Raw genomic sequence first — 21,867 nt, 5'->3', positions numbered from 1 at the left:
GGATAAGACCTTTGTAGGGGATGTTGTCAAACTTGGATGAGGTGTTCCTGTAGAAAAGTAAAAGACATAAATAGCATCACTCTACTGACCAGGGTCTTTTAATAAAAGCCTTTTAGCCACACTATGAGGTATATATACACTGAAAAAAAATTATAAACTCACTTTTGTTTTTGCCCCCATTTTTCATGAGCTGAACTCAGAGATCTAAGACTTTTTCTATGTACACAAAGGCCTAGTCCTCTCAAATATTGTTCACAAATCTGTCTAAATCTGTGTTAGTGAGCACTTCTCCTTTGCCGAGATAATCCATCCACCTCAGAGGTGTGGCATATCAAGATGCTGATTAGACAGCATGATTATTGCACAGGTGTGCCTTAGGTTGGCCACAATAAAAGGCCACTCTAAAATGTGCAGTTTTACTGTATTGGGGGGATCCGGGAGGGGGGGTGGCGGTCTGAAAACCATGGTGAGTATGTTGGCCATGCAAGAACTGGGATGTTTTCAGCTTCCAGGAGTTGTGTACAGATCCTTGCAACATGAGGCCGTGCATGTCTCATGCTGCAACATGAAGTGATGGTTGTGGATGAATGGCAAAACAATGGGCCTCAGGATCTTGTCACGGTATCTCTGTGCATTCAAAATGCCATCAATAAAATGCACCTGTGTTCGTTGTCCATAACATACGCCTGCCCATACCATAACCCACTGCCACTATGGGCCACCATGCCAATTGCACGCTCCCTCAAAACTTAAGACATTTGTGGCATTGTGCTGTGTGATAAAACTGCAAATTTTAAAGTGGCATTTTATTGTGTCCAGCCTAAGGCACACCTGTGCAATAATCACGCTGTCTAATCAGCATCATGATATGTGATATGATATGACCTGTGAGGTGGATGGACTATCTTGGCAAAGAAGAAGTGCTCACTAACACAGATTTAGACAGATTTGTGAACAATATGTGAGAGAAATAGGTCTTTTGTGTACATAGAAAAAGTCTTAGATCTTTGAGTTCAGCTCATGAAAAATGGGGGCAAAAACAAAAGTGAAATCGGCAAAAAAACGCTGCAAAATTTCTCATAGACTTTATTGGGAAATCTTCGGGAAATTGCTTAACATAGCTCAAAACAACCCCTCTTTGGGGCCATACTGTATCGCCATACTTTAATGTAGAAAAATAATTAAAAGTTTAAACCAAAGACAAGACTTTGGCATTTATTGGGCTGAATGGGCGTTCTGATATCAAGCATGGTTTCTACCAAATCACAGTTTACGTATCGTCCAGTTTTCAGACCGTTTCAGATTTTCCAATGTGTGTGTATGGGGCCAGAATGTTGAGAGCCAGAGGGGAAGACAGAGGGGGGAGCTGCAGTATGATCCTCTGAAATATTTCCAAATAAATTGCTCTCTCCCCTACAGTTTTCACTCTTCATAGATAATTGTAGGTCAAAATGTAGGAAATCTTGTGCCGGTCGCAGACATGTAACTATGGAATCCACCGGACTTAAACTTTTGGCTATGTTCATACCAACTACCAACAGAAACAACAACAAAAATATCTGGAAGGACGCAGACGGTTTCCTGTCTGTTACCTGCTCTGGGTCACATATATTTGACACCACAAACATAAAAACCACATCAATGCGTTCGCCAGACTTTTATCTCTCTTGTGATGATAATATTTTTGCCGTTTGGACCCACAGTTTTTGAATTACAAAACAAAAAAAGAGGAGAGAAAGAAAGGAGGAGAGAAGATGAAGAAAGGAAAAGAGGTGTTATTTGTAAGCTAACATGATGTCATGATGGACTAACTGACCAGCTGACTGACTCCTACCTGACTTCAGGTCTAAACACCAACAGCTGTTTTCACAGAGACGAGGCTCTGGCGCACCTTAGATAGTCCTGCTTCTAGCTCAAAAACCCTAACTCCTATCGCTTAATGTTTAATACTGTGACATATATCATGACACCCTGCTGGTCATTCTGTGCAAGAATGGTGTGTGTTGTGAAAGAAATGTGAGGACAGCAGCTGTCAGAAAAGAGCCTGTTTCTCTTCTCCTCCTGATATTTCTGGTATGATTTAGTATATTTCTCAGTCAGTTGGATCCCCCACTCTGAGTTTTCAGCAAACAAACATAACTCAGTTATACAGACCTGAAAACACACACTTTGTCCACCGGAGGGCTCGGAGGCAGGGCGGTAGGTTTAGACGGTGCAGGCAGTGTGGTTGCACTGGGGCTGGTGGTCTGGGGTGGAGTAGGGGTATCTAGAGAGAACGGGGCCTCGAACAATGTGTTGGTCAGAGAACAGGCCTCAGATTGCCTCCTCAGAAACACGTCTGTGTTCAAAGAAAACTCATGTTAATTTAAAAACAGTGTAATTTGCTATACATGCACTCGAAAAGCGATGATTGCTGGGTAGGGCTAGGTATTGTTAAAAAATGTGATACCAGGGGACTTCCGGTGTAGCGGCATGGTGAAGCGGCCACGTTTGCCCTTCGCTCCCACCCTTTTCACATTTAACCTTCTTTACAGTCCAGCCAAAGCGCTACAACTAACCACTTATATTCAACTATATTCGGCAGCACCCCGCCGCGATGGATGTCCAGCAAGTCGAAAAAAGACGGCAAAGAAGGGTGAGTCATTACTGACCACCACCACGCTATCGGCTATGCTAGCAGAACACAAGGCCTCGCTTCTGACTGAGTTCAAGTCCTTCTTCCAAGCCAAATTCAATGTGGCGTTTTCCAAACTTGAGGCAAGATTAGATATTGGATCACCAACAGCGTCTTTCGTCATTGGAAACATTTGCCAACCCCACGAGCCGGGACATGAAAAGTCTGGAGGCTAAGCTAGCTGCGGTGTCTGAGGTGAATGCTAAGCTACATGCTAAACTCATCGGTCTTGAAAACAGACACCGACGAAATAACATAAGAATAGTCAGCCTCCCTGAGAACATCGAAGGGGTGCAACTGACAGCTTTTTTTTCTCAACTCCTAGCTGAGGTTCTTGGCGAACAAATTCCACATCTTTGAGGACTACTCTCTCGAGGTACTCGAGCAACGTTCCACATACCGAGATGTTTTTAAACAGCTCTACAACCTGGGCCTCAGACTTATGCTGCGTTACCTGGCTAAATTGTTTATTAGGACCAAAGATGGACTGAAACGGCTCACTTCCCCTGAGGCTGCCCAGGAGTTCATCTCCTCTCAGCACCGATGCAGTTCAAGACCCACGGATGACTGATTTCACCTGGCAACATAGCGGCTGCCCCCCGATCCAAGTGCTGCAAGCAACACTTGCACACTCTGTGGTAAGTGGCCGCGCCATGTTGGTTTCAAAGTGCCAGCAACCAGGCAGTCTGGCAGTGCTTTTGTGGCGCAGGGCGTGTGTAATTAAAGGCGCCGATCGCTACAAGTTGACGTAAATGATCAGATTAAGGTAATCGGGGTATGTTAAAAATGTTTGATTTATTATTGAGCTCCTACTACTTGATCCCCGTCCCCCGAGTTTTTCTTGCGTGTCTCTATGACATGTAACGATAGACGATAGCCAATCACAGATATCATTAGATCTTGGTATAAGCATGCTGCATGCTTATTGGCTCAATGATGCTGATGAGATTCACCCCTTAGGGATTCAATTTTGGTATTGAATGACGAGGTATTTTTCGAAACTCAATACTAAGGACGCAATTCAGTTGGATCCTAAAAAGTTTAATGCGGTACCCAGCCCTTTTGCTAGGTAGTATGTATTTTAATGTTGTCCAATGTCAAGTCTCTATTTGATCATGTGACAAAACAATACGATATACAGTAGCGCCTGCCATAATATCGTTACTGCCTTACGCCACTGATCAGAATGTGTCGTTGCGACGTGTAGTCACATTTTTCGAGAGGCGCGCGTCAGGCTACGGCATAGGGTCCGGCATAGACGCAGAGAGGTCTGCGGGGGTACGCTGTAGATTTTACGCACAACTAGAAAATGGCCTTTAGTTTGATGTGTTAGTCCTCCTACATCTTACCTTGTTTTCCTGGGCTGATGCTTGATAATTTCTCCACCAGATCATTCCTATTAATCTTCTTTAAAACCTCCTTCACCACTTCTACAGACTGATGGCTGAAGGTCTGTATGATCTTATCGACTGTGTCCAGCCTGTCTGCGTACTCTAGTTGGTTCTTTGGGATGACCTGGGATGTTCCCAAGATTTCAGGCTGCTGCAGGAACCACTTGAACTTCTTGAATTCTCCTTCTCCCAAATCTTCCATTGTCTTCAAAAGCACCTCTTTATCAGACATTATCTCCGTCTTCACTGTTTCTTCAAGTTTTCACTGCAAAACAGAAAGACTTGAAAATGTACATTATGGTGACCTTATCATGGGGGAAGAGTTGCATTTGTATTCACGGATAATTAAAATGTTTTAAAAGCTTCTTACTAAATTATGATTAAAAATCCTCCAACAAAGAATTAAATCAGTCTATAATATGAGCAGGTCTCAGAGTTTTCTTCAGTGGAAGCATAGAAACGCCCCGCCTATTATTGGAGTGTAATAAAGTTTACAATTGGTGATGCAGACTTCTCTGTTGGTGGGACGTGCATGCATGCACAGATCCACAGCCACCATTGGGTCTCAGACAGTCACAGAGGAGGTCCTTCAAACGGTCTTAATAGAGATTAAAAGCATCCTGAATTGTGTCCTCCGACATTGCTGAACTCAATCCTATAACACTGAATCACCTTCTCATGGGGCGGCCCAGTAACTCCCTACCTCTCAGGTCCTACCCACAGTTGGAGCTCTTGAGGAGGCACTGGAGGAAGAGCCAGATCCTGACTGACCACTTCTGGTCTAGGTCCATCAGGTTTTACATACTATCTACTAAGTATGCTACCGTGGCAGAAATGGCAGAAGTCAACAGATTAACTCATCGTGGACATCGTCATCATGCTAACCAACAAGTCCGCCACCGCTGGGAATTTTTGAAAAAATCCTATTTTTGTGCGGTTGCATGTAAACAGGAATATTAGTGGAATATTCACTTTCATTAGCCATGAAAACAGCTCAGAGGAATATTGTCTTTTTCGGAATAAGGGGTGCATGTAAACGTAGTCAGTGTTAGAGATAACGACTTTATGACACATATCTGCCCTTTGCTCCTTTATATGATCCAACTACACGTCTGATACTCTCATTTAACAAACAACCGTAGAGTTCTTCACAAAGCAGTAAATAAATACTCAGGTTTTGAAGACATTATGAAGGTCACTGTTCAAATACATATACAAATATAGCTGCAATATAATTAGAAAAATAAGAGAATAGTTATCTAACTCGTAACATAACTTCCACTTACCAAAAACTAAAACAACTTGTTTTTGCAGATTAAGTAACCACAACTTAGAATCAGAATTGTATAGTTACTTTATAGTTTAAACATCATTTATGTCTTATTTTGACAGAACAAATCAATAACACATGTAAATAAAATGCTATTAGTAGAATTATTGAATCAATATATGTTGCTGCACATGATAGGCAACATTTTCCTCATGCATTCACATCTGGTGTCTTCTCCTGTTCTTATCATTTTAAAGTATTTCCAGTTTCAAAGAGTTCTTACCTGTGTTGTTGGTCTGTGATGCTGAGGAGGCAGAGAGCGGTTCATATATCTGCAGAGAGGGCGGGCACTCTGTGGTCACATGATTTCAGAGAAATAGTTTGACTTCAAATCCTCAAAACAGGAGGTAAAGGAGGGAGGAGAGTTCCCCCTCCTCCTCCAGTTATGTTTAGCTGAGAAAAGGTTAACCCACCAGACTCCATGTAAATAATCAGGACTTTTAGCATGTATAGAGCCAGCATATCTCCACATGTAAATGGGTGAATTAAGGGTTTATTTCAACCAAACCAGAGTGGTGATTGTTGGAACAGTGGAAAGATGAACCAAGACGGCTTTTAATAGTTTTATTTAGTTTCTGTCCACTTTGAATGAAGTGTGTTTTACGATGATAAAAGTCCTGATTATTTACATGGAGTCTGGTGGGTTTGGTGATGGTGATTTCAGGGCTGTTTCATGTTAACCTAAAAGGATCTTCCTCTTTAACTAAAAGGTCTATCTCTGTAGGGATCCTTTCATAATGTTGTCAGACACTTAGAATAATAATCTGAGTCTGTCAGCGGCAACAACACAACTTTTAGTGGACGCTGACGCTGAACATTTGTCTAATAACTTATATTGCAGCTTATACCGTCAAATTTCAAAGATTGTTGTTCCCATCAGTCATTTAGACACAAAAACATAGGAAAATAGGGTCCAGGTTGAAAAAAAAGGTTTGAAAATCTGTTACATTCCATACTGTAAAATCTCTGAACGAAGCCTCTCATTTCTTTTAATTGGTATCATAAATTTATATCGTAAATTATAAACATGTTTAACTTTCTGAAGACTGATCTGCGTGAACCTACCTTGAACCAATCCTCCTTTCCTCTGGAGCCTCTCTCTTAGATTTCTACTTTCAGGTCATCTATGAACAGAGTGATTGTTCTCAGGACGTGACAGCAGTATTTGAACATTGACCTTCATAATATCATAAACCCGATTATCTTATCACTGATTTCTCAAAATATATTCAGCATGAAACCCTTCATCCTGACTGTCAGTCACTTAAACCTGAATTGACAGTTGGCCTGGTATTAGCTTCATTATTTTTGAACACATCCCAGCTCCCACTCCCAGCGTGTCAAAAAATGACGCTTGGTCAGGTTCCGTTGTCATTTGTGACAATGCAAAAAGTGTCCTTTAGTGTCTCAGTCAGACGCAAAGGGGCTTTCAACGACCCATCCACCCCCTCAACCAACCTCCTTACGCAGATTTTATACCACAGACCTACGTCATCTTACAGCACCGCGGTCGAGCTGCTGCTCTGCCCGGTGCTTTAATCGGTTGAGGCTAGAAGGGATACAATTTCCAGTGTCTTCAAAAGCACCTCTTTAACAGACATTATCTCCGTCTTTGACAGACTTGAAAATGTACATTATGGTGACCTAATCATGGGGGAAGAGTTGAATTTGTATTCACAGATAATTAAAATGTTTTAAAAGCCTCTTACTAAAATATGATTAAATATACTCAAACTAAGAATTAAATCAGTCTATAATATGAGCAGGTCTCAGAGTTTTCTTCAGAAGCATAGAAACGCCCCACCTATTTCCTGAGTGTAATAAAGTTTACGATTGGTGATGCAGACTTCTCTGTTGGTGGGACGTGCATGCACACATCCCTGCAAACATGATGGGAGCGAGCACTCTCCTCCACCACAGTATCAGATGCTCAGTAGAACTGCCTGTGGAGCATTATATCAGCAATGTTTATCGGGTGCTGGCTAGTCACTGTGACCCTGTGGGTCTCCTTCACTTCACCACAAGAGCCAAAGTACTCTTCTACGCCTGTGTGAAAGCCAAGATAATGGGATAACCTGCTCCTTCCTGAGGAGCTCCTGACAGCTCTGAACACCTGGGAAACCAAACTCTCCACCCTGCCACTGATAAGCCTGCCCCACTGTTACATTCCTGCTCACATGCACCAGCTTAATGCAACACATGATGTGCACATCTTCTGCGATGCCTCTTAGCGGACCTATGGCTCGGTAGCCTACATGCGCACTGAAGACCGCACTGACCCCATGAATTTGACTTTCCAATAGCCAGGTCAAGGGTCGAACCCTGAAGGCAACACTCTATACCCAGCTTGGAGCTAAACCCTTAGCACCATTCATGGCGGAGTTGCCTCCTGCACGCCTTCATCTCTTTAGACCGCCATTCCACTCTATCGGTGTGGCCCTTTCCAGGTGAAAATAGGACACCAGTCAGTGTTAGAGAAAACAACATTATTACACTTATCTGCCCTTTGCTCTTTTATATGATCCAACTACATGTTTGATACTCTCATTTAACAAACTGTATTGTTCTTCACAAATCAAAGATTACATACTAAGGTTATGAAGTCACTATCAAGGTCAAAGGCAGCTATCAATAACAACATAATTAAACCTGATTTTATAAATTATTAATACTAGGTATAAAAGAAAAACAGGACACTATAAAAACCATTAAAATACAATTATTATCTCTTATTTTAACACAGAGCTGCTTTAAGCAACACTCTACAGCCAGGTTGGAGCTCTGCGCAGCCATCAATGTGACCTAGCTAGCCAAGTTGTTAAAGGCTGAGCTAACTCTGCCTCTCCCGAGGGACGGTACTCTGGACTGATTCAACAACGGTACGTGATGAACAGTGGCAATAATAGTCACCCTCTGCTCCTTTATATGATCCAACTACATGTCTGATACTCTCATTTAACAAACAACCGTACAGTTCTTCACAAATCAGTTAATAAATACTCAGGTTATAAAGTCATTATGAAGGTGAAGGGTTCAAATACATATACACATATAGCTGCAATATAAGAGACTACAGTTATCTAACTTGTAACTAAGTTCCACTTACCAAAAACATTTACTGTCCGTCACACAACAGGGAGCTTGTTTCTTAGGCAAGTCTGTTTTGGAAAACAAATCAAAAACGCATCTGTAGATTAATAAGTTCACATCCAAACGTTAAACTCATCGCAAATGATTGAAATGTGTTGCTCCTAAAGACACAGTGAAACTATAAACAACCCTAACCTGTAGGTCTACACTTTATCTACCTTTAACACCAGCTGCAGTAAAACAAAGAGCAGCCACCACGCTCTGATATCAAACTAAGTTGCTTCTTACAGACAATAAAACAGCACATATTAACACATGTTGGATGCAAGAAAAGCTAACATAGGTCAAATGTTTTAGCTTTAACTCTACAAACACATTTGGTTTACACTGTTAAACCATTTATTCATGAAAAGCCAATATAATGGTTTATGTTTGTATGTACAGTGAGCAGCAGATGGCGTATTAATGGTAACCTGAATAACCTATGAGATACCAGCAAAAGTCCCAAAGGCTGCTTTCAACAACATCATTCAACCTGCTTTTATAAAGGATTAATAGAAGATATAAAAAAAACACAGGACACTAAAACAAAAATAGAATGTAGTGTATTTCTGTCTTATGAAAAGCACTTTTAATGATCTATAATTTTGAACGCAAAACTGTAAACATTGATCTCTACATTATTTTGCCAGTTGCCTTTCCACATTCACCGGTGGAAACACTTTCAGATTAGAGCCTGAGCACTATAACAGGTAAACATTTGGTTTGACAACAATGGAGGCCAATATCTATGTTCACATCTTCTGCTATGCATCTGAGCAGGCCTATGGCTCGGTAGCCTATCTGCCCACTGAAGACATCTCTGGCACCATCTATTTGACATTTCTAATGAGGACTGCAACACAAAGGCAACACTCTATACACAGCTTGGAGCTCTGAGCAGCCATCACTGGGGCCTAGCTAGCCAAGTTGTTAAAGGCTGAGTTAACCCTGCTTCTTCCAAGGGACAGTACTCTGGACTTTGTGGGGACCGGAATAACAGAGGATCAGCAACTCACAGGTTCTGAAGCCTGGAGGTACATCCGAACAGCTCTCGTTAGAGCATAACTGCGCCACAACGGATCAAGTCCAGACCGAACTTCCCGACCTCGAATGTTGTGGGTGGGGCTAAGTTCGGCTGGCATCCAGGCTAGGTTTAAGGAGTCTCCCCCTGCTGGAATTCAGATAGAAAGCAGGTTTAAGGAGTCTCCCCCTGCTGGAATTCAGATAGAAAGCAGGTTTAAGGAGTCTCCCCCTGCTGGACTTCAGATAGAAAGCAGGTTTAAGGAGTCTCCCCCTGCAGGAATTCAGATAGAAAGCAGGTTTAAGGAGTCTCCCCCTGCAGGAATTCAGATAGAAAGCAGGTTTAAGGAGTCTCCCCCTGCTGGACTTCAGATAGAAAGCAGGTTTAAGGAGTGCAGGAAGGTGTTTACGTAGGTGGAGCTTCAATGCAGCAGGCTGAGAGGAAGTGGAAATGGAACTGGTGAGCAGAAAAAGTGTTGTTTGGCAGTACTTTCAGTCAAAAGAAGGCCATTCAAGTCCAGCTACATGTTCAATCTGCAATGCTGATTAGTCTGGTGGTGGCGAGGACCCTAAACAATACACAACATCACCGCTGTTACAACATCTGGTATGAAACATCTGGAAGAATGTTTCATAAGCAAACCTACCCAAAATACACAATTGTCTGATTCTAACAATCTCTTGGCCAGCACAGAAGGCCTTGCTGGCCCTGACGGCCCACCTCTGCTCAATATTAATATTCTGATGAGTCCCAGTTACAATAAATACTAACTTAAGAATGTCTGTTTTAGTGTTTTTATTCAGTACAGGAACAAAAATAGCCTACAATACAAGACAGGGGAAATATACGATGATGAAGGATTAAAATAAGTCTACTACAATGGTGGAAATGATGCTATTTTCGGTCTCATTCAACGTGTTTGTGTTGACTGTAACATCACAGGTGTTCATCGCCCTCTGGTGGCCCGTTTTCAGAAAGCAGGTTTAGTGAAAACTCTGAGTTTGTTAACCCTGAGATGGTGGAAACTCTGGGTTTTCTTTTTCAGAAAGAGAGGTTAATCAAACCTGAGAGAGAGGAGTAACTCCAGCTGTTTCAGAAAGAGAGGTCACTTAATCTCAGAGTCAGTTAATATGGTAACTGAGCCTGTGAACCTAACCAGAGGCCTGTACCATGAAGCAGGATCAACATGTCCTGGATTTAGGTCAGTGACCTGGCTTCACCTAACCTAACAACTGTGATCCTGCATAAGCCGTATCACGACGCTGGTTAACAACTAGTTCAGTCAACCATCAGGGTTTCCCAATCAGCGTTCACATAAAAGAGGCGGGGTTAGCACAGCACGACCAATCACAAACATCTACCAGAGCTGCATATTTTACATAAGAACAGCAAACTGTAATTCTACATAAATATGAAGAACACAGACACGGTTTACAGGCAAAACGCAATACAGTCACTGCTTCCTAAAACAGGAGGAAAGCTGGCAAAATAATAGCAGACGCTGTAAATGTGTAAATCATAACGCTTATTAATATCATTTCCCCATCAGTCAGACACTAGATCTGACCATAATTAAACTTCTTCTTTCCATAAACTGTCGTTGCTTTAGCTTATTATTTCAGTTGCAGCCCTGGCAGTGGGAAGCCATCGTAAGAGCAAATAAAATATATAAAAACATCATTCAAACTGATGCGCGCATTGGCAACACACGGCTCAAGATGTCAACAAATAGAACAAATTCATTCACTGAAAATCTATATCTTTCATAAACATTTGACATCAGATTGGAACATTTAAAACAACTCTGGCACACTTATTGCTAGTGTTGATTGGTTGAGCTAGGTTGCTGACCCCTGATCTACACAGAGTCAAAGACAAGAAGGGTTATCATCACTGAAGGAAAGAGTTTCTTTAGTGCAAAACAGAGAGATTATATTTCATGTGTGCTCATCTTTATAAAAGAGGACAGTCAGACCTCAGTGTGCAAACAACTGTTCCTGTTCAACGTGTTCTTTAAGTCTCTTCCTGTGAAGTTAAACAATCAGAGGAGCGCCCAACTTTGCTTTAGATGCATGACGTGTGTTCTGCTGAATTACATTTCAGAGACTCTTTCCTGGTTGCATATTGGTTAGTTGACTTTGTACATTCACATGGTATGTTTATACATACAGTATGCTGCACTATTCTATTAAACTATCCAACATTATGTAAAGAACATTGACTGTATTTCCATCTGAAGCAGAATTAAAATGAAATAAACACCATGAGATGAAACCATAACTGAAGTCACGTCTTCACTACATTTTAATGCTTCTGATTGCTTGTTTATAATTATTAAAGTTTTTTTTTAAATGTGTTGATTGTCTTGTGTTTATTGTATTCTTTTATATTCATGCTGTTTTAATGCAAAGCACTTTGGGTTTACTTGTAATGAAAGGTGCTATACAAATAAAATTGACGTTGTTATTGAAAGGTGCTACAGTAGATGCAAATTTCTGGATTGTGCCAAAAGTTACCTCCCTTGTTGATTTTGTTGTTACATAATGTCATAGATGGGTGTGAGTTTAACAAGAAGTAAAGGGAGTTTACTTACTGTAATTTCCAAAACATGTGACCGCAGAGCATCCTCCTCCCTCTCTGCAGATATATAAACTGCTCTCTGCCTCCTCGGCATCACAGACCAACATCACAGACCAACAACACAGGTAAGAACACTTTGAAACTGGAAATATTTTTAAAGAGCTGAATTTAAATTAAGAACTGTTTCTTAGATTGTGTCGATGTTTTTACTCAGAATCCAATAATTCTGGAACAAGAGAGAAAACTGAACATGTTTTTCTGATTTGTCATCTTTAAAAAATGACCATATCTGTGTTTTTTAGTGATTTAGCAAAGTGATAATGAATCCTTTTTTTTAAACTCATCTTTCAGTTTTTAGATGTATTTTATGAATATATTTCACATAACTAATAACTGAACATACTACCTTACATTCATATAATTCATTATTTTCTTTCTTCCAGACAGTGTCTGTAGTCACCACGTCACCAAGCTTCAGGAACTTGAGGTCCATTTCTCTGGACCTCTTTCTGGGTTGACCAGGACTTTAAAAACACAGGTCTGTATCACAGGTTGGATGGTTCTGAATCAGTCTGTCTTCATGTTTAATAGTGGCCTGGCTACGTCCTCCTACGATGAATGTTCATAGCTTTTGTCCCCTATAAGCCAAATTCCTCATTAATTAATTACTTTAAAACCTTTTGTAATAACGATCATAAAAACAGGATGATGATTCAAGCCCAGTGAATGTGGCGGTGTAACTGTTGCTGTAATTCTGTGTTTTAGGGAGTCATGTGGAGGATTTTCCTGATTTTCCAGACAGCCAGTCTGCTCTGCTGGAGCGCTGACGGACAAGTGACCTGCAGAGACAACAACGGTGTAGCAGTGGACTGGTGAGACAACACCCAACTAGATTCATTCTCTGTCTGTATTTGTTCATGTTTTACAAAGAGTTTAACCTGAGCCAGGCCGACAACAATGATAGCAATGATAACAGAGTTAAAAGTTGATTATATATATATATATATACATACAGTCAGGTCCATAAATATTGGGACATCGACACAATTCTAATCTTTTTGGCTCTATACACCACCACAATGGAGTTGAAATGAAACGAACAAGATGTGCTTTAACTGCAGACTTTCAGCTTTAATTTGAGGGTATTTACATCCAAATCAGGTGAACGGTGTAGGAATTACAACAGTTTGTATATGTGCCTCCCACTTTTTAAGGGACCAAAAGTAATGGGACAGATTAACAATCATAAATCAAACTTTCACTTTTTAATACTTGGTTGCAAATCCTTTGCATTCAATTCCAGCCTGAAGTCTGGAAGGCATAGACATCACCAGACGCTGGGTTTCATCCCTGGTGATGCTCTGCCAGGCCTCTACTGCAACTGTCTTCAGTTCCTGCTTGTTCTTGGGGCATTTTTCCCTTCAGTTTTGTCTTCAGCAAGTGAAATGCATGCTCAATCGGATTCAGGTCAGGTGATTGACTTGGCCATTGCGTAACATTCCACTTCTTTCCCTTAAAAAACTCTTTGGTTGCTTTCGCAGTATGCTTTGGGTCATTGTCCATCTGCACTGTGAAGCGCCGTCCAATGAGTTCTGAAGCATTTGGCTGAATATGAGCAGATAATATTGCCCGAAACACTTTAGAATTCATCCTGCTGCTTTTGTCAGCAGTCACATCATCAATAAATACAAGAGAAGCAGTTCCATTGGCAGCCATACATGCCCACGCCATGACACTACCACCACCATACTTCACTGATGAGGTGGTATGCTTTGGATCATGAGCAGTTCCTTTCCTTCTCCATACTCTTCTCTTCCCATCACTCTGGTACAAGTTGATCTTTGTCCGGGGGGGGGCACTATGGAGCACGTCGGTCACGGCCAAGTCACCGCAGAACTTAACAATTTCCGCCAGGGCTGACGTGTGCCAATTTTCTTGAGTTTTTGAGCATCCCAAACCCCTCAAAAATGAAATAACAGAAACACAATAACAATCTAGTATAATAGGTACCTCGCATGTTCTTTGCCAGGACCTAAGGAGGAAGAAGACAATTAAGAAATACCTTTATCATCAAACCTTGAACCCTTAGTCTCGAATCCACACAGCACAATCCCTGAGTACACATTAGCATGTTTGTTCTGCATCACCTGGGGCTTAAAACTCACAACCTTAGACCACAAAGACAAGGCATGATCTAGTTGAGCTAACTGCCAAGTTAAACACCATAGATAACTTTACACTTTACTATGACTGAGGCAACCACCAGGGTTGCTTGTAAAGGCAGATTTCCATCCACCATCAGGACTATAGGGCCATTCACATTGTACGCTCAAACGGCAGCGCTGCGCCATGAAATCTATTATTGTCAATGGCTTGTGCGCGCAAGAACTGGTCTGCCGCTGAGCTGAAGAGTGTAGAGTCTCAGGGAGACCAGGGACAGTCAGGTGGAGAGTCTCAGGGAGACCAGGGACAGTCAGGTGGAGAGTCTCAGGGAGACCAGGGACAGTCAGGTGGAGAGTCTCAGGGAGACCAGGGACAGACAGGTGGAGAGTCTCAGGGAGACCAGGGACAGTCAGGTGGAGAGTCTCAGGGAGACCAGGGACAGTCAGGTGGAGAGTCTCAGGTAGACCAGGGACAGTCAGGTGGAGAGTCTCAGGTAAGTGTGTTGAGCTCAGTTCATATTTTTGGAGGTGTGTGTCTGTCAGGGTGAGCAGATGATCTTCACCAGTGGCTCACTAATTTACATTATGATCAGCTAATTTAACAAGTGTACAAAAGTATTGTATTTCTTTTATTTGGAGACACTTTTAAAATAAGTCATTATGTTTTAAGGTATTTTTGTGGCTTGATTGTAAACAACTTCAAATAAATACATGGTTTTAAAGAAGAATATTTTGGTCAATTTAGTCATCTTTTTCATTGAATCAAGAGAAACACTGAAAAGGATAATGGTACAGTCTCCATGCTACACTAGTGGTAGTATTAAGGCTTTCCTCTGTGTACACATGTCCTCTACCAGTATAATTGTGGCTGTATTATTTGTGTCCCCTTCAAAAATTGCTCTTCAGAAATTTTTATTGTAGTTTATTGTCCCCCCCCCCCCTACTGTTAGATCAGATTTACGCCCATGCATCACCTGGGGCTTAAACTCACAACCTCAGAACACAAGGGCAAGCCATGATCTTGTTGAGCTAAATGCCGAGTCATTTGGGGATTTTTCGTGCATTGGAAAGATGAGAACAATGTTCCCACCAAATTGTATCAACATCAAAGGATCTCTATCCGAACCATGGCGTGCATCTGGGATCCTGCTGGCCACGCCGAGCCTAATCACTGCACAACTTTGACATTTTTGCCAGGTCTGACCCGTGTGCCATCTTTCAATAATGCCAAGTGCCCTAGAAAAGTGGCTGTGCAGCATAAAAATAATCCGTACAAAAACGTCTCACTTTCAGTGCCAGGGACCGTCTGGTCACGAGATTTAGGAATCAAGAGTTAAGATTTATGTTTTCTGCTCATGAGTCTCTGTCCTCTCTGCACATTGATGTTTCTCTTCTCTACTCATCATCAGTTACATCATGTACAAGGCACCCAGACTGAATAACATCAGAACTATATAACAAAACTAAAACAATAGTTATTTATATTTAGCCACAGCTTCATCAGTTCACACCAACTTTTCTTTAGATATTCAGATACAGACGCAGAGCGTACAGACTACATGCACATATAATAAGGGCTTAGTTTTATATGTTTACTGCTACTGAGTCTCTGTCCTTGCTGCTCATCATCAGGTACATCATCTACAAGGCACCCAAACTGAATAACTTCGGCACAACGGGTTTGGAATATCTTTACATTGATCCAGCTGGGAAGAAGACCTATAAAGATCACAACAATAAGCTCATCGACAATCCTAACGGTGTCCTGGCAAACACCCTGAAGCCCCTTTTTACCAAATCAATGGTGAGAATCATGTCTTAACTGCAGCTCTGTTTATATTTTGATAAAAATGAAACCATGTCTCAAACTGGTGGATAGATATTATGGTCTGTACTAATTATAAAGCACCAACTATCTTTCCTCAAATATCTCAATGTGCTCTTTTGAAACTGTTCAACACACAAGTGAGTAAATATGTAATTGAATAATGAATCTGCAGAGGTAGATTTGGCACCTTGCTGTTCTCTCTCTTTTGATTGGTCACATACATCCTAATAATTAAAACCAAGTACCTAACTAAAAAACTAAAAATCCCTATCCTTGCCAGTAGGGTTGGGTATCGTTGGGTTTTTTCCCCCTGATACTGGTGCTAAAGCAATACTTTTAAAACGGTGCCGGTGCCTGAACCAGTACTTTTTAATAAAGTAAAAAAAAAAAAGAAGAACAAAAAGAAGGGTACTAAACAACAGTTGGCGACATTGAAGAACTTGTTTATTGCTAAGGCCATATGGTAAAAATTAAAGATTTAATAATAATGTAATAACTATAACAATAACTTATTCACTCACCAGTAAAATGTTGTTGAACGACAAAAACAACCACCAGATGGGAAAAGGGTATTTTACAATAACTTTGAATGCACCACGAGGCTACCCGTTTTAAGTGAACGCACCGTCTGTGTTGTTTAATTCCGACAACGGCAGCTGCTTCAGAGCCGACTGTTACGTCCCGGTGTTGAATCCTCTACAGTAAAACACAGTCACACTTTACACCGTTTAGTGTTAGCTGTCAGCATTTAACCCTGTTTAATCCAGCTACTAGCTAGCGGTAGGCTAACGTTAGCTGCTGTCAGGTGTAGTGTAAAGTCAGGCACCGAAATAAGGCACTGAAATTTCCGTTCTTATTCGGTCTCGTTACTACCGTTAATTCAGCTTTACACAACGTGCATATGGTTTAGACTTGTCTACGAGCCGTCAGGGAGTTTAGGAAAATAAAAAGCTCCATTCAGAGTTATTGTTTCTCCATCATGCTGCAGCCTGCAGCAGCAGGATGTGTTAGGAGGAAGTGGCAGCTTGATGAGAAGTAACGGTGCTGCAAAGGGTCAAAATAGTAGCTGTTAGGCCCCACGCCAAGCCCAGTGAGGTGGAAAATAAAATAAATGGCGGCATGCGATTAAAAAAATGCACGCGTTACGCTCGGCCCTTAATCGCATCGCGATAACGCGCGTGCTGCCAGCCCCAATTATGTTTCTTCTCTTCATTCTGCATCATTTATAGACAGACAACTTTGGATTCATCACCTACAACGACCAACCTCCAGGATGTCATGCTGATAATACGTTTGGTCACAGTAAAGGTGAGTAGAGGAAGCATCACTCTCACAGGAAACATCTCTCTGAACCTCATCAGGTTTTCATCACAGAGGACAGAGGCTGATCAGTGTGATGTCATACTTCTTGTATGTAATGACATCACATCTGTTATCTTATCAATGATCTGTGACTCCTGTTTGTTCAACTCCTTCAGCTTCTGTCTTTGAATCATTTGAATGAGATCTGTGTTTATATCAGATCATAGTGACGCATTCAAGTGAACTAAATCAAACAAATCAGAGAAGCGACAGATGTCAGTCTATCATCTGTTGGTTTGAAAAATTAGGAAATCACATATTAAGACTTTAAACAATCATCAGCCAATAGTTCTCTGTTATCTGTTGATGTTTCAGGAGTTGTGATGATGGATAAAACTACAGGAGTCTGGCTCTTACACAGCACACCACAGTTCCCTTTCCTAAGAGATCAAAATAAGTTCTGGCCACCCAGCGGAGCAAAGAATGCTCAGACGTTTATCTGTGTAACATTCAAGTACGACCAGTTCAACAAGATAGGTAATGTTATCAGTTAAATATTCATATTTATGGTCTTAGTGGTTGATTTGAATATGATCTTAATGTTGTCTTGTTGTACTATTTGAAGGTGAACATCTGCTGGACATCAATGCTTTCACATTTGACGATCATATTCCAAACAACTTCCATGAAGAGCCTTCAGAAACTTAGGAGGACTGAAAATAACATCAGGGCCCCAAGAGATAATAAAGTCAAAATCCAGGACCTGACATCAGCAGGAGGAACATCAGCAGCAGGAACATTGTTTCGTAGCTTTGCTAAAAAACAGTATAAAGGTGAGATATCTGCATGATGGTTTGGATCACATTACCTAACTTAGGAAAGACAAAGTTACAAAGAAAAGAGAGATTTTTACTGTGGAAATCAAATGTTATGTGAACTGGTTGAGAGAAGCTTATCTTAATGATTGATTACAGCCTGGGACTGGTTAGAACTGGTTATGTTTAAATGTGTGTAGCTGCTGAAGATCACTGACTTCATGCTTCAATAGGGTTCTTATCAAAATGAAAAGAAATGTTGTCTAAACTATGACATTATGGGCTGTTAACAAAATACCAATGAACCCCTGCCTCAGATGTGAAGAAGATTACACAAACTCATTATTCTACGGTTTGTTTTTTCCCGATGCAGATGGAGACGAAGCTGAAGACGATGAATGTGACGATGGTAACTAAATGCAGTACCTATGAACACCTGCCTCACATGATTACACAAACTGACAATCCTACCGTTTGTTTATCAGAACCTAAAATTAAAAAAAAAGATTAAAACACAGACCCAGAGGAAAAATATTCAGTCCCTCCATGATTTTGCGGCCTTTTTTTGAGATTGTTGCGGCCCAAAATGCCTGATTTCGCGGGAGCTTTTGTAAAGAAATTGTGATAAAAGTTGCGATGTCTTTTGTATGTTTGTTGCAATTAAGTTGCAGTTCTTTAAAAATAAAAAGGAAACTTGTTTTGGGGAGAATAACATTACTCTGGGCTGAGATTTCCTAGTAACCAAAAAGGCTCAGGATGCTGCAAATGTTGGTATAATATGATAATGGCTGGTGGATTTAAGACAAATATTATAATGTATGTGAATGAATCAAATCTGAACATACGTGTCAGTAGCTTGTTGATCTTTACATTGTTAGTTCATTTCCTAACCTGGCCTGGGACACATTCATACGGTTTGATAAAGGACTTATTGGGCTTTAACGCATCGTTGCACTTACAATAACGAGCACAGCTGTCTTCAGTTTAGGTCATCGTGTCGTCTCATCTCCGGTTTTTCCTGCATCCACCGTGTGTGTTGTTTCTGTGTGTGTGTGTGTGTGCTGTTTCTGTGTGTGTGTGTGTGTGTGTGTGTGTGTGTGTGTGTGTGTGTGTGTGTGTGTGTGTGTGTGTTGTGTGTGTGTGTGTGTGTGTGTGTGTGTGTGTGTGTGTGTGTGTGTGCTGTTTCTGTGTGTGTGTGTGTGTGTGTGTGTGTGTGTGTGTGCTGTTTCTGTGTGTGTGTGTGTGTGTGCGTGCGTGCGTGCTGTTTGTGTGTGTGTGTGTGTGTGTGTGTGTGTGCTGTTTCTGTGTGTGTGTGTGTGTGTGTGTGTGTGTGTGTGTGTGTGTGTGCTGTTTCTGTGTGTGTGTGTGCTGTTTCTGTGTGTGTGTGTGTGTGTGTGTGTGTGTGTGTGTGTGTGTGTGTGTGTGTGTGTGTGTGTGTGTGTGCGTGTGTGTGTGTGTGTGTGTGTGTGTGTGTGTGTGTTTAGGATTGAAACAGCAGCAACTTCAGAGTGAAAAATCGTTCCAGCGTACATCGATGTTAAAATGTCTACAGGTCTTTGGCTGGACGTTTTGTTGGTAATGTGAGATGTTCGAGTCACACACACGTCTCGTCTTCATATCATAAACAAGGAAATGATCAACCCGTTCTCACTCCCGCTTGGTCATTTGGCTCTCAGAGTGCACGTGGGACTGCTGGGATTGGTTGAAGTCGCGGGAAACTTCAAAATTGCAAGTCGCACCAAATTTGCGGGCGATTGGTTGAATTTGCGTGAATTGGCGCGATCGCGACATCGCGAAATCCTGGAGGGACTGAACATTGTAACAAAATACCAATGAACACCTGCCTTAAATATAAAAGGTAACAAACTAATGCTTCTGTTTGTGTTTGTTTTTTTCAGAACCTCCTACAAAAAAAACCAAAAACAACAAAAGAACCCAAAGGAGAATACGGTAAAAAACTATTATTCTCAGTCACAAAAAGTCTTAGTTAAGTCTTATTACTTAAACTGAACACTAATGTGCAGAATGAGTAATAACCAATCAATGCAAAGATAAACTTTTGAGTCCAATAGGAACGTATGTATTGACTTGCTGAGTAAAGGATGTAGAAGGAGTATTTTGTGTAACATCAGTCAGCTTTGAACTGTCAGGATGTGATCAGTTTCTGTAACATGACTCGTGTGTTGTTGTTCTTGCAGTTGGAGATCTTTACCTCACTATTGCAGAGACATACAGGACTGATGTGAGCGTCCAGACCTGGTGCGGAAAAAATGAAGGTTGCTACAGCGGAGGACCTCAAGTGTTCAAAATTACATTGGTAAAAACGAAACTGGGTAACGGGCTGACCCAGTGGGGGCCTGGTAATGATCATTCCAAGTGGTGTGTAGCTAAAGTTAATAATAATCATTTGATCTGTATCGCTGATGTAAACAGAGCAGTCAGCCAATACAAAAGGCCGGGGGGCGGACTGTGCTTTGTAAATCAACAGGCAAGTGAACTATTTAAAGGTGTTATTGCTGAAAACTAAGGAGTGTCCTTAGTCCAAATCATAACGGGGCCTCTTCCCGTAAGCATCTCCGTGAATCTGACTCTGATGATGATTAATATTCAGATATATTAATGATCGGATAAACACGCCTCTCCTTGTCATGTACGTTGTTTTAAGTCCTGTTGTTTTCCGGTGTTTGGGTCTGTGTGCGCTTCGGTTTATCATTGTTTACATTACATTACATGTCATTTAGCTGACGCTTTTATCCAAAGCAACTTACAACTGCTACATATGTCAGAGGCAGCACGCCTCTGGAGCAACCAGGGGTTAAGTGCCTTGCTCAGGGACACATTGGTTGATGTGAGTGGGAATCAAACCCAGATCTCCCACACCAAAGGCATGTGTCATATCCACCGCGCCGTCACCATCCCATTTTCAAATTAAAATAAATGTCTGGTATTCTGGTGTATCTTCACCAATTGGCTGTCTAATGCTTTGTTATATGAATACTGTAATCCCCTCACTTCGTATCTGTGAGAACTAAATAACTTCTAAAAAATGATGATCGCTACCAATTGTTACTGTTAAGCTCGCCCTCAGTAGATGGAAAGTCCTCCGTAAAATAGCAGTTGTCATGGTGCGTCGTTTTGTCAGGTAACTTATAGGATGGGTAGGAGCGAGCGGCAGTTTTGTGTTCTCCGGGATAGAGTCCACTCATAAGATATCTTAAATAATTTTGATTAATACTCCTCTGGCTTCTGTTTTCCAGGAGCTGAGACACGTTACTGTCCTGCTGGCAGCAGACTCGTTAGATAACCTTCTGATTTACAGCTTCTCATTTACAACAGTTAGCCAGTGTAGCTATCATTATGTTTGTTATAACGTTACAGTTCATCTGCCCAACAATAATATAGTCACCTTATATTTCCCCATGTTGTAGCTGACGTGTCTTTAGCTGTAGGTTAATGTCGTATATTATCACCTAATCATAACCCTTTGTCCTAGTTTATGTAACGTTACATTTCTGTTGTTGAAACGTTAGCTATTTTAAAGGTGGATTTATGCTTCTGCATTAAACCGACCCGTAGGTACGTAGAGATACTACGCACACACACACACACACACACACACACACACACACACA

At 41.3% G+C, this 21,867-nt stretch overlaps 1 pseudogene across 1 annotated transcript; it reads left to right on the top strand.

Moving 5' to 3' along the window:
- The first annotated feature begins 12,168 nt into the window (after nt 1–12,168).
- Nucleotides 12,169–20,575, top strand: LOC144531402 (deoxyribonuclease-2-beta-like; annotated as a pseudogene). Its single transcript, XR_013503214.1, has 10 exons — nt 12,169–12,253; nt 12,572–12,666; nt 12,894–13,000; nt 15,923–16,094; nt 17,348–17,426; nt 17,796–17,957; nt 18,046–18,253; nt 18,609–18,644; nt 20,134–20,185; nt 20,434–20,575. The product of XR_013503214.1 is annotated as a deoxyribonuclease-2-beta-like (transcript).
- The last annotated feature ends 1,292 nt before the right edge of the window (nt 20,576–21,867 follow it).

Source organism: Sander vitreus, chromosome 16 (assembly GCF_031162955.1).
Source record: "Sander vitreus isolate 19-12246 chromosome 16, sanVit1, whole genome shotgun sequence".
Taxonomy (NCBI): Eukaryota; Metazoa; Chordata; class Actinopteri; order Perciformes; family Percidae; genus Sander; species Sander vitreus.
The sequence above is the reverse complement of the archived record's forward strand: the minus strand, read 5'-3'. Positions and strand labels throughout refer to the sequence as shown.